Genomic DNA, 12,000 nt, shown 5'->3' with positions numbered 1-12,000 from the left:
ATACTATGTTTTGTGAATATGAATTAAGTTACAAAGCCAAAGGTTATAAAAAGGGAGGAGGTGTTGATGTATAATTCCTTCCTAATGCTAGAATATATTTAGTATAATGGCACAAGCAAGGGTGTCGAATCCGCAGGGACTAATTGGACCTATGTAACTACTTGTTTTGCAAGAACTCTAAGAAATGAATCAAACTAAACAAACTAGGCAGATTTGGAAATGAATCAAACTAGTCTAAATAGACAGATTTGTTGTTGTAACTTGAAAGCATGAGAAAATGAAGTAAACACAAATAAATGAATCAACAACTAATGTAATAGGATAGTATCAATGGAAATGAAGCTAGGGATTCGGTTTCACCATTGCTCAACTAAGTCCATGTTTGTCAAGTTAGTTTGTACTCATTCATCTACCTATTTCTTGAGTTTGTTTCACTTGGATATGATCAACCATATGATGTGTGGATTTGATCAAATGTCTCTAATCATGAACCTAATTGTGATGTGCAACTTTGGTTCATAATCAAGATTATGTAATGTACAAGAAACTTTCATAAAACCAAAGGGAATAACTCGGCAGGATGTGTGCTAAACACTCCCTTCATTCATTCACATATCTACCAAGATTATGCATGATGTGTGTTCTAATCTTGGCTACACAACTTTGTGATTAATTCAAATGATGATCAAACATTAAAATCAACACAATAAGTCACCATTAAAACAGAAAATGAAACAAGAAATAGATGGACAAACTGAGCATTCTAACTTAATTACATGGCAAACTTTGCAAGGTTACATCGAATCCCTAGAGGAAGATTAGTTACACTTCATGTTTACAAAGGTTTAACATAAAAATAAATAACATGAGTGAACATAAGATTAAGAAGGAGAAACCCTTGAAGCAAAACTGATGTTGAAGTCCTTGAAGAGTTCCTTGGTGTTGCTTCTCCAAATGTGGTGCGGATGAAGGTAGAATGGCTTGGTTGAATGGTTTCTGCCCTTGGGACAGAAAATGGACAGAGAATGGAGTGAAATGGGAGAGGTTATGGGTGTGTAATGGACTGGTTGAAGAAGAAAACTTGCGGAACTCCTCTTGCATGAAGTGAGACTTGTTTTATAGAAAAGAATGTGTCTCCAACATTCAGATTGGATCTGGAATATGTTTAATTCAGATGGCAGTGCATAAGTCAGCTGGAATGATGGGTTTCTGAGGTAGTGGACGCATGGCATGGACAAGATCTGCAACAAGTGTTAATGTATTCAAAGAAACATGTGCCCTTGCTGCAACAAGTGAGTGGAACCTGCAAAGGTGGATTGGAGCACCAGAAATTGTTTGTACAAATCTGGAAATGGGAATAAAGCACACGGCATGAACAAGGAATGAGTGATTTTCTGGAATAATGGGTGAATAACAAAAGGGAAATGTGCAAGCATGTGGATTTCTGCAAAGATGAAGTATGAGGAAGGTAATGGAATGCACGGAATGAATGTTAGCATGCATGTGACTGCATGCTTGGTGTTTAGAAGTGTATAATCTGACTTGCAATCATATGGGAGTGCACGGCCAGGTTGTGATCATGGTGAAAATGTGGCTGAGTAGATTAAGTAATGGAAGTGGATGGTTTTGGCGCACAAGAGAGATGGACAAGTAGTGGAATGCACGGCCAAGGTTGTGAACATGCATGTGAATGCATGTTTTGGTGTTGGAACCACATAGATGACTTCAATGTTTTTGCCTTGTTTAAAATCACCCAAAATGGCCGAATTGCATCTCTTAACACTTCACATCTTTTCTGGAATGTTTTTACTTCATTTGCTTTCCCTTTGATCCAAATTCACATTGGCTGCACACTAACACCAAATAATGTAAAATGCAACTAGTTTAATCCAAAATAATCACAAAAACGCCAATTAAGGAAGATATAAATGCATGCAAAATGATGACTTATCAAATACCCCCAAACCTGGTTTTTGCTAGTCCTCGAGCAAACTTAAAGCTAAAACACACAAAACACAAACATCTAACTAAACCACTTTCGCTGGCCAAACGATTGCACTGAGCATGTGCAACAAGCCTTTGAACCCCTAGGTGTCCCTAGTTGGAGGAGTTGTGTCTCCTGAGGGTTTACAGTGATGACACCCACAAACATTTACAAAATCTGCAAACAACTTGGTTAAAACATGCTTTAAACAAACTAATAAAAACCAATGAAGATTTTGTCATTCATTCAACTCAAAAGATTGCCACTTCAAAGAATCGTATCAATTGTAACGTATAAAGATATTTCTCCATGTCTTACAACTTCAAGGTCACCATACCCAAATGCTTCAGATAGAATTCGCTTCAACTCTACTCCTCACAGATTTCACTCAAATTTTTCACTCAGATCCTAAGGTTTAATCTCTCCACAACCATATATGAGTGAAATTATGTAAAGGGAATCAAAATTCTCACATATGAAATCTGGAATGGAAGCACAATTTCTGAGTAGATCTCATGAAATGAATCAAATGCTAAGAATATAGATAACACACACACTTACCATCACCCATGAATACATCCTCAATGATCAGCTAGGTCTTTCTCAAGATTGTAATGTAAGGCTTAGGTTATAGGTTACGAGAGAAGTGATATGAAATACTAGAGCTTGGGGCATACCAAAGTGTTCTTGAGGATCATGCTCTTCACTTGCATTTGTTTTCTTTCTGCTTTGTGTTTTTGGCATCCAGGCCCTATGTCTTATAATGAGGAGATTTGGAACTTGTATCCATTTTAATTCTCTTCTTTTTTTTTTTTTTATAACCTTTTTTTTATTTTTTTAGAAGTATCTTCAACATAGGTGCCCTCGGTACATGCCACAATCTTGTTCTAAGCTCAATTTACCTTTAGTCTTCATCACCTTGGTATTCCCCAAACTATAAGGTATGGCTTGTAATGGGCTAGAATGGGTAGAGTATGGTGTGGGTGCTGAAAGAATTGGGCTAGCGTGTTTGGCTGCAACAAGGGTGAATGGAGCACACAAAGGGATGGGATTTAAGCCTTTTAGTAGTTAAAACATGCATAGCCTAACATCGTCTCATTGAGTTCATTCATGAATGATACTAAAAACATGGTATCTGCAAAGAGAGTAATTCTTAGTATCCAATCAAAATAGAAGTAATGAGATCATTTAAAGTGAAATTGAAAGAAAAAGATAGGAGTAGAAACACTTTAAACCCTCTCAAAGAAGCAATTAGGCTCAAAATAACTCACTAGGGTAGTCTCCACTATTCTTCTTCCAGAATTTGAGTATGGTACCTCTATCATCATAATTTCAAGAGTTATAGCCTTATAAATGACAACAAGATGCAACTCTTTTCCATAGCAACCCAATCGTTTGTTTTCAAACATAGTCCTCATATACATTCGTATTAGCATGCACAAACATTCTTAACCAAAACTAACACCTCAAACAAACACAAACACAAAACAAACTTCCAAACCACCCCCAAACCTAATCTAAACATTGTCCTCGATGTTTAAAATTGTATGCAATGCAAGTAGGCAAAGAATATGGAATGGTAACAAAATAAACACAACATAAAGAAAGAACACAAACCACACTAGGTTGCCTCCTAGTAAGCGCTTTATTTAATGTCTAGGCAAGACATGGTAGCTTGTTCATGGTGTTGTAAATTCAAGAACATCTACGACTTGATACACTTGCTCTTCCTCTACTCCTTCCAAGTATGGTTTCAATCGCTGCCCGTTGACTTTAAAAGAGGTGCCATTCTTCATGTTTTCTATCTCCACAGCTCCGTGGGGAAATGTTTGCAGCACTTTAAATGGTCCCACCCACCTAGACTTCAGTTTTCCTGGAAAAAGTCTCAAACGTGAGTCATACAAAAGTACCTTCATACCTTGGTGAAACTCCTTCCTTAGGATGGCCTTGTCATGATAGAGCTTAGTCCGTTCCTTGTAGATTTTGGCATTCTCATATGCCTCATTTCTAAGCTCTTCTAACTCATTAAGTTGGAGCTTCCTTGCTACTCCAGCATCCTTGTAATCAAAGTTGAACTTCTTGATGGCCCAATATGCACGGTGTTCAAGCTCCATTGGCAAGTGACAAGCTTTCCCAAACACAAGGCGATAAGGACTCATGCCAATGGGGGTCTTGTATGCTGTTCTATATGCCCATAGTGCATCATTTAACCTCAATGACCAATCCTTCCTTGTAGGGCTCACAGTCTTCATCAAAATGTTCTTGATCTCCCTATTGCTAATCTCCACTTGTCCTGAGGTTTGAGGATGGTACGGGGTTGCCACTTTGTGGTTGATGTTGTACTTCTTCATCAAGGATTCAAAGGGTTTGTTGCAGAAATGGCTGCCACCATCACTAATAATAGCTCTTGGGGTTCCAAACCTACAAAAAATCACATCTTTAAGAAAATTCAACACAACCTTATGATCATTAGTTCTTGTAGCAATGGCTTCAACCCATTTGGATACGTAATCCACTGCCACTAATATGTATAAGTAGCCAAAAGAGGATGGAAATGGTCCCATGAAATCGATTCCCCAAACATCAAAGAGTTCCACCACCAAAATGTTGTTCAATGGCATCTCATTTCTTCGGCTAATGTTCCCCATTTTCTGGCACCTATCACACTTAGAGCAAAAATCAAAAGCATCTTTGAATAAAGTAGGCCAAAAGAAACCAGATTGTAAAACCTTTATAGATGTCTTTTTGGCACCAAAATGGCCTCCACATGCCAATGTGTGGCTAAATGTTAGGATGCTTTGTTGCTCACTCTCTGGGACACACCTCCTAATGATTTGATCAGGGCAATATTTAAACAAATATGGTTCGTCCCAAACGTAGTGCTTTACCATGGCAAGGAACTTCTTTCTTTCCTGAAAAGAAAGGTCATTTCTCATTATACCACAAGCAAGATAATTAACAAAATCTGCATACCATGGTTCTTGTTCTTGAACAACAAGGAGTTGTTCATCTGGAAATGATTCATTTAGGGGCAAAGGTTGTCCAACTCCATGGTTTTCATTAAGCCTGAACAAATGGTCAGCCACAACATTATCACTGCCCTTCTTATCTCGAATTTCCAAGTCAAACTCTTGTAGTAAGAGTATCCATCTAATCAAACGTGGTTTAGCATCCTTCTTTGTCATCAAGTACCTAAGGGCTGCATGATCAGAAAACACAATAACTTTAGATCCCACAAGATATGACCTAAACTTTTCTAAGGCAAAAACAACAGCAAGCAACTCCTTTTCAGTTGTGGAATAGTTAAGTTGAGCATCATGCAGAGTCCGACTTGCATAGTAGATCACATGTGGACGCTTGTTCACCCTTTGCCCTAAAACTGCACCAATAGCATAGTCAGAGGCATCACACATTAATTCAAAAGGTAATGACCAATCTGGTGCCATAATAATAGGGGCCGAGGTTAGTTCATATTTCAAGGTATTGAATGCATCCATACAAGCCTTATCAAAATGAAATACAACATCTTTAGCTAACAGGTTGCATAATGGACGAGTGATCATTGAAAAGTTCTTAATGAAACGACGATAAAAACCCGCATGGCCCAAAAAACTTCTTACTCCCTTCACAGTGGTGGGGGCTACCATATTGGTGATGATGTCAATTTTGGCTTTGTCTACCTCCATTCCTTTGCTAGAGATTACATGCCCCAACACAATTCCTTGTTTCACCATAAATTGGCACTTTTCCCAATTGAGAACCAAATTTGTTTCCTGACATCTTTGAAGTACTAATGATAGATGGTTAAGACATTCATCAAAAGAAGAACCAAACACTGAGAAATCATCCATAAATACCTCAATGAATCTTTCTACCATGTCAGAAAAGATGGCCAACATGCATCTTTGGAATGTTGCTGAAGCATTGCAAAGTCCAAACGGCATTCTCCTGTATGCAAATGTGCCAAAGGGGCAAGTAAAGGTTGTTTTCTCTTGATCCTCCGGAGCGATTGCAATTTGATTGTAACCTGAGTATCCATCCAGAAAACAATAATGTGAGTAACCTGCCAATCTCTCAAGCATTTGATCTATGAAAGGCATAGGAAAGTAATCTTTTCTAGTGCTAGAATTCAACTTCCTGTAATCGGTGCAAACACGCCAACTGGCCGTGGGCTTTGTGGGCACAAGCTCATTGTTTTCATTCCTCATCACAGTGATTCCCACCTTCTTAGGAACCACTTGAATAACACTCACCCATTTGCTATCAGAAATGGGATATATGATCCCCACATCTAACAATTTCAACACCTCATTCCTAACAACCTCCTTCATGTGTGGATTGAGTCTTCTTTGTGGCTCACGGGTTAACTTTGCCCCTTCCTCCAAAAGAATCCTATGCATGCACATGGTAGGGCTTATTCCCTTGATATCTGCAATAGACCAACCAAAAACTGATTTGAACTCTTTTAACACCCTAATTAGTTTATCTTCTTCATTTGGGGTGAGATCAGAAGCTATGATAATTGGAAGAGTTTCAAATTCAGCTAGATATGCATATTTTAGATGTGGTGGAAGTGGTTTAAGTTCAAGTTTTGGTGCCTTAACAGTGGAAGGAGTTAGATGTGACATTGATGGTTCTAAAGGCTCTACAATAGGTGAAACATTCAAAGGATACAATGCCAATGCTTCCAAGGCAGCTACTTCTTCCATGAGTGCATCTTCTTCATCAAACTCATCTTGAGATTGACTCAAAACAGTTTGTAAGGGTTCATTCGATTGTGCCTGCAAGAACTTAGAGAATACAAGTGAATCAAGCACATCAATGGCATAACAATCAAGAGATGAAGAAGGATGAGCAAGAGATTCAAACACTTTGAATTGAACTGTCTCTCCTAACACTGTCATAGTGAGGAGTCCATTTTGCACATCAATGATGGTCTTGGCCGTGGCCATGAAGGGTCTCCCAAGCAATATAGGCAACTCACGATCATGTATAGGAGCTTCTTCCATGTCCAACACTACAAAATCTGCAGGCAAGATTAGTTTATCAACTTGAACTAGAATATCTTCTACTATACCTCTTGGATATTTCACGGATCTGTCTGCAAGTTGTAATGAAATGGTGGTGGCTTTCAAATCTCCCAAACCTAGTTGAAGGTACACTGAATAAGGCATTAAGTTGATGCTAGCACCCAAATCAAGCATTGCCTTCTCTACTTTCTTGTCCCCTATGGTGATGTTGATAGAGAAACTGCCTGGATCCTTGAGCTTTGGTGGAAGTTTTCTTTGCAAAACTGCACTCACATTCTCAGACACCACAACCTTCTCATGTGGTCCATACTTCCTTTTGTAGCTGTTTAACTCCTTGAAGAACTTCCCATATGCCGGCATGTTCCTAATGACATCAAGCAAAGGTAAGTTAACATTCACTTTGCTTAGTATATCAAAAATCTCCTTAAATGACTTATCCTGCTTGCTCTTGGCAAGTCTTCCAGGGAATGGTATTGGTGGAGTGTATGGTTTCTCGGCCTTGTGAAGATTTGGTGCTTCAAATGAGGAAGTAGCATGGCTTGGTTCCTCATTTGGTTTCTCATTGTCTTCTTGAGTGACACCTGCATTCACATGATCATATTCATTAGTAACTTCATTGCCAACTCTATTATCAATAACCTTACCACTTCTAAGTGTAGTGATTGCTTTGTCTTGCTCTTGGTTCCTTTGGAGTATCACGGGTTGGCTTGGAAACTTCCCAACCTCTCTTTGGTTCAAGGCATCTGCAATCTGCCCCAATTGTGTCTCCATTTTGGTTAGGGCTGCTGAATGTTGTTGGAGAGTGCTATTTGTGGAATGTTGGAATTGCAAGGTGTTTTGGGCTAACAATTTAACCGTATCCTCAAGGGTAGTGGCAGGTTTTGATTGGAAATTTTGGATTGGATTGTTGTTCTTCCATGAAAAGTTGGGATGATCTCTCCAACTCGGGTTATATGTATTGGAATACATATCATTCCTTGGTCTTTGATTGTAAGAATTCATTAGGTTCACTTGCTCTTGAACATACTCAGGGTAAGCCTCCCTAGATGGACATTGATGAGTAGGGTGGTTTGGTAAGTTGCAAATGGCACACACTTCATTTGCTTTTGGCACCATGTTGAGCACGGATTCAAGCTTCCTTTCTAGGTTAGCTACCTGCAACAAAAGCTCATGATTAGAACTTGTTTCATAGACTCCAACTTTCTTACCCCTTAAATCTTTGTGTTGAGCATTAGACCCCAACATCTCATAAATGTTATATGACTCTTGAGCATTCTTTTTCTTCAATGCTCCACCTGCTGCATTATCAACAGTTGATTGACAAGTTTGGGTTAGTCCATCATAGAAAATTTGCATTTGTAAGTGAAAAGGTAACCCATGGTGTGGACATTGGATCAAGAGGCCTTTAAAACGCTCCCAACACTCATTGAAAGGTTCTCCATCATCTTGTTTGAAGTTGAAGATTTGTCCCCTTAATGTGGCTGTCTTTTGAGTGGAAAAGAACTTCTCCAAGAACTTCTTAGCCACGACATCCCATGTAGTGAGGGAACCTGGTGTTAGAGTCATCAACCAACTCTTGGCCCTATCTTTCAAGGTGTAAGGAAACACTCTCATCCTCAAATTTGCTTCACTTACTCCCTGCAAAGGTAAACCACTCACAACATTGTAAAACTCTTTAATATGAGCTAAAGGGTCTTCATTAGGTAAGCCATAAAATGAAGGAAACATATGGAAATGTGAAGATTTGAGATCATAGTTTCTAGCTTCTGTGGGCAGCAAGATGCATGAAGGTGAATTTGGTATGATTGGTTGAGCAAAGTCCTCCAAAGCTCGAAGCTCATCTTCATTGCCCGCCATCTCCTCTTCTCCTTCCCAATTAAATTGCTCAGATTCTTTACTTGTTGAACTAGGTGAATTCCCTTCCTCTTCCTCACGGATAATGGATGAACTTGATGGCACAAAGTTGTCCAAAGTGTGGCCCTTCAACCGTTCAATTCTTTGGCCTAACTCAACAAGTCTATTTGACATATACTACCTGAAATAAAATACACAAGTGTGAATGAAAATCAACTAGCAAACAACAATGAAATGAATAAAAACAAACTTAAAAACGTTTGAAAGGACTCAAGGGACTCAAAACAGATTCACAAGACTCAAAACAAGCTAAAAACTCTCAAAACTGCCTAAAAACACAAACTGGGCAGTTTTGACACTAAACTCAATTTTGGACGAAAATTAGGTTTGAGCTTGACTCAAAATGCTTCAAAACACAAGATAAGACAGATTCTAAGCCTAAAACTTAACAAAATATGGGGAGAAATTGTATTTGGACGAAATGCAATTAAATGGACAGATTATAACGAAAGCAGATTGTAAAGCAAATTGATGTAAACCAATGGATAATGGAATGGCTAAGGGATTCTTTTCCACACATGAAATGTATGCAACTTAAATCAACTTCCAGTTATCAATTTGACAAGTTATGAACCTTGACACTAATCAAAATAGCAAACAAGCAAACAAGCAATTACAAGGGACTGAAATCAGTCCCCGGCAACGGCGCCATTTTTGTTGATGCATAATTCCTTCCTAATGCTAGAATATATTTAGTATAATGGCACAAGCAAGGGTGTCGAATCCGCAGGGACTAATTGGACCTATGTAACTACTTGTTTTGCAAGAACTCTAAGAAATGAATCAAACTAAACAAACTAGGCAGATTTGGAAATGAATCAAACTAGTCTAAATAGACAGATTTGTTGTTGTAACTTGAAAGCATGAGAAAATGAAGTAAACACAAATAAATGAATCAACAACTAATGTAATAGGATAGTATCAATGGAAATGAAGCTAGGGATTCGGTTTCACCATTGCTCAACTAAGTCCATGTTTGTCAAGTTAGTTTGTACTCATTCATCTACCTATTTCTTGAGTTTGTTTCACTTGGATATGATCAACCATATGATGTGTGGATTTGATCAAATGTCTCTAATCATGAACCTAATTGTGATGTGCAACTTTGGTTCATAATCAAGATTATGTAATGTACAAGAAACTTTCATAAAACCAAAGGGAATAACTCGGCAGGATGTGTGCTAAACACTCCCTTCATTCATTCACATATCTACCAAGATTATGCATGATGTGTGTTCTAATCTTGGCTACACAACTTTGTGATTAATTCAAATGATGATCAAACATTAAAATCAACACACTAAGTCACCATTAAAACAGAAAATGAAACAAGAAATAGATGGACAAACTGAGCATTCTAACTTAATTACATGGCAAACTTTGCAAGGTTACATCGAATCCCTAGAGGAAGATTAGTTACACTTCATGTTTACAAAGGTTTAACATAAAAATAAATAACATGAGTGAACATAAGATTAAGAAGGAGAAACCCTTGAAGCAAAACTGATGTTGAAGTCCTTGAAGAGTTCCTTGGTGTTGCTTCTCCAAATGTGGTGCGGATGAAGGTAGAATGGCTTGGTTGAATGGTTTCTGCCCTTGGGACAGAAAATGGACAGAGAATGGAGTGAAATGGGAGAGGTTATGGGTGTGTAATGGACTGGTTGAAGAAGAAAACTTGCGGAACTCCTCTTGCATGAAGTGAGACTTGTTTTATAGAAAAGAATGTGTCTCCAACATTCAGATTGGATCTGGAATATGTTTAATTCAGATGGCAGTGCATAAGTCAGCTGGAATGATGGGTTTCTGAGGTAGTGGACGCATGGCATGGACAAGATCTGCAACAAGTGTTAATGTATTCAAAGAAACATGTGCCCTTGCTGCAACAAGTGAGTGGAACCTGCAAAGGTGGATTGGAGCACCAGAAATTGTTTGTACAAATCTGGAAATGGGAATAAAGCACACGGCATGAACAAGGAATGAGTGATTTTCTGGAATAATGGGTGAATAACAAAAGGGAAATGTGCAAGCATGTGGATTTCTGCAAAGATGAAGTATGAGGAAGGTAATGGAATGCACGGAATGAATGTTAGCATGCATGTGACTGCATGCTTGGTGTTTAGAAGTGTATAATCTGACTTGCAATCATATGGGAGTGCACGGCCAGGTTGTGATCATGGTGAAAATGTGGCTGAGTAGATTAAGTAATGGAAGTGGATGGTTTTGGCGCACAAGAGAGATGGACAAGTAGTGGAATGCACGGCCAAGGTTGTGAACATGCATGTGAATGCATGTTTTGGTGTTGGAACCACATAGATGACTTCAATGTTTTTGCCTTGTTTAAAATCACCCAAAATGGCCGAATTGCATCTCTTAACACTTCACATCTTTTCTGGAATGTTTTTACTTCATTTGCTTTCCCTTTGATCCAAATTCACATTGGCTGCACACTAACACCAAATAATGTAAAATGCAACTAGTTTAATCCAAAATAATCACAAAAACGCCAATTAAGGAAGATATAAATGCATGCAAAATGATGACTTATCAGGAGGCGCAGCCGATCTTTGAGAGATAAATATATACTTCATTCTATCACTTGTTACTCATCGTGTTCTTATTTTCGTTTTCTTTGTTGGGTTCCATTCTTTTGGCTTCGCTTTAACTTTGTTATTATGAGTGCACACCTAGCAAAGTTCTTTGATTGTTTCTACTTCTATAGCTTTATTTGTATGATGGGCGATTCGGTTTGGTTGAAAATATTACATTTTCGTAATTAACGAGCAAGTTTTCTAAGGAAGTTCAGCTTAGATAGATAAGAATGATAAAAGAAAACACATTTAGTATAGCAACATTTTAGTCTCTCTTGACTTTTGAAAATGATTCTTCTTCTTTTAGTAGTATTAGTAAATGCATGAATAAGAATGATATTAGCTATTTGTAAATTTATTAGATTAACCATAAAACTCAATGACTTGTAACCTCTAAAGTATCACTAACTAATGTATATGTCAAACAGTAATTGGTCTGAAATTTCATCCAACAGGTCCAACTTAGGATGAATTTTTTAGTATG

General features: G+C 38.1%; 1 pseudogene; it reads left to right on the top strand.

Annotated features, from left to right (window-relative positions):
• The first annotated feature begins 8,386 nt into the window (after window positions 1–8,386).
• Window positions 8,387–8,497, top strand: LOC125470917 (annotated as a pseudogene).
• The last annotated feature ends 3,503 nt before the right edge of the window (window positions 8,498–12,000 follow it).

The sequence above is a fragment of a genome, unplaced genomic scaffold (assembly GCF_019419815.1).
Source record: "Pyrus x bretschneideri cultivar Hongxiangsu unplaced genomic scaffold, Pyrus_bretschneideri_v1 Contig54, whole genome shotgun sequence".
Taxonomy (NCBI): Eukaryota; Viridiplantae; Streptophyta; class Magnoliopsida; order Rosales; family Rosaceae; genus Pyrus; species Pyrus x bretschneideri.
Note: the sequence above shows the minus strand (reverse complement) of the source record. Positions and strands in the feature narration are given on the sequence as shown.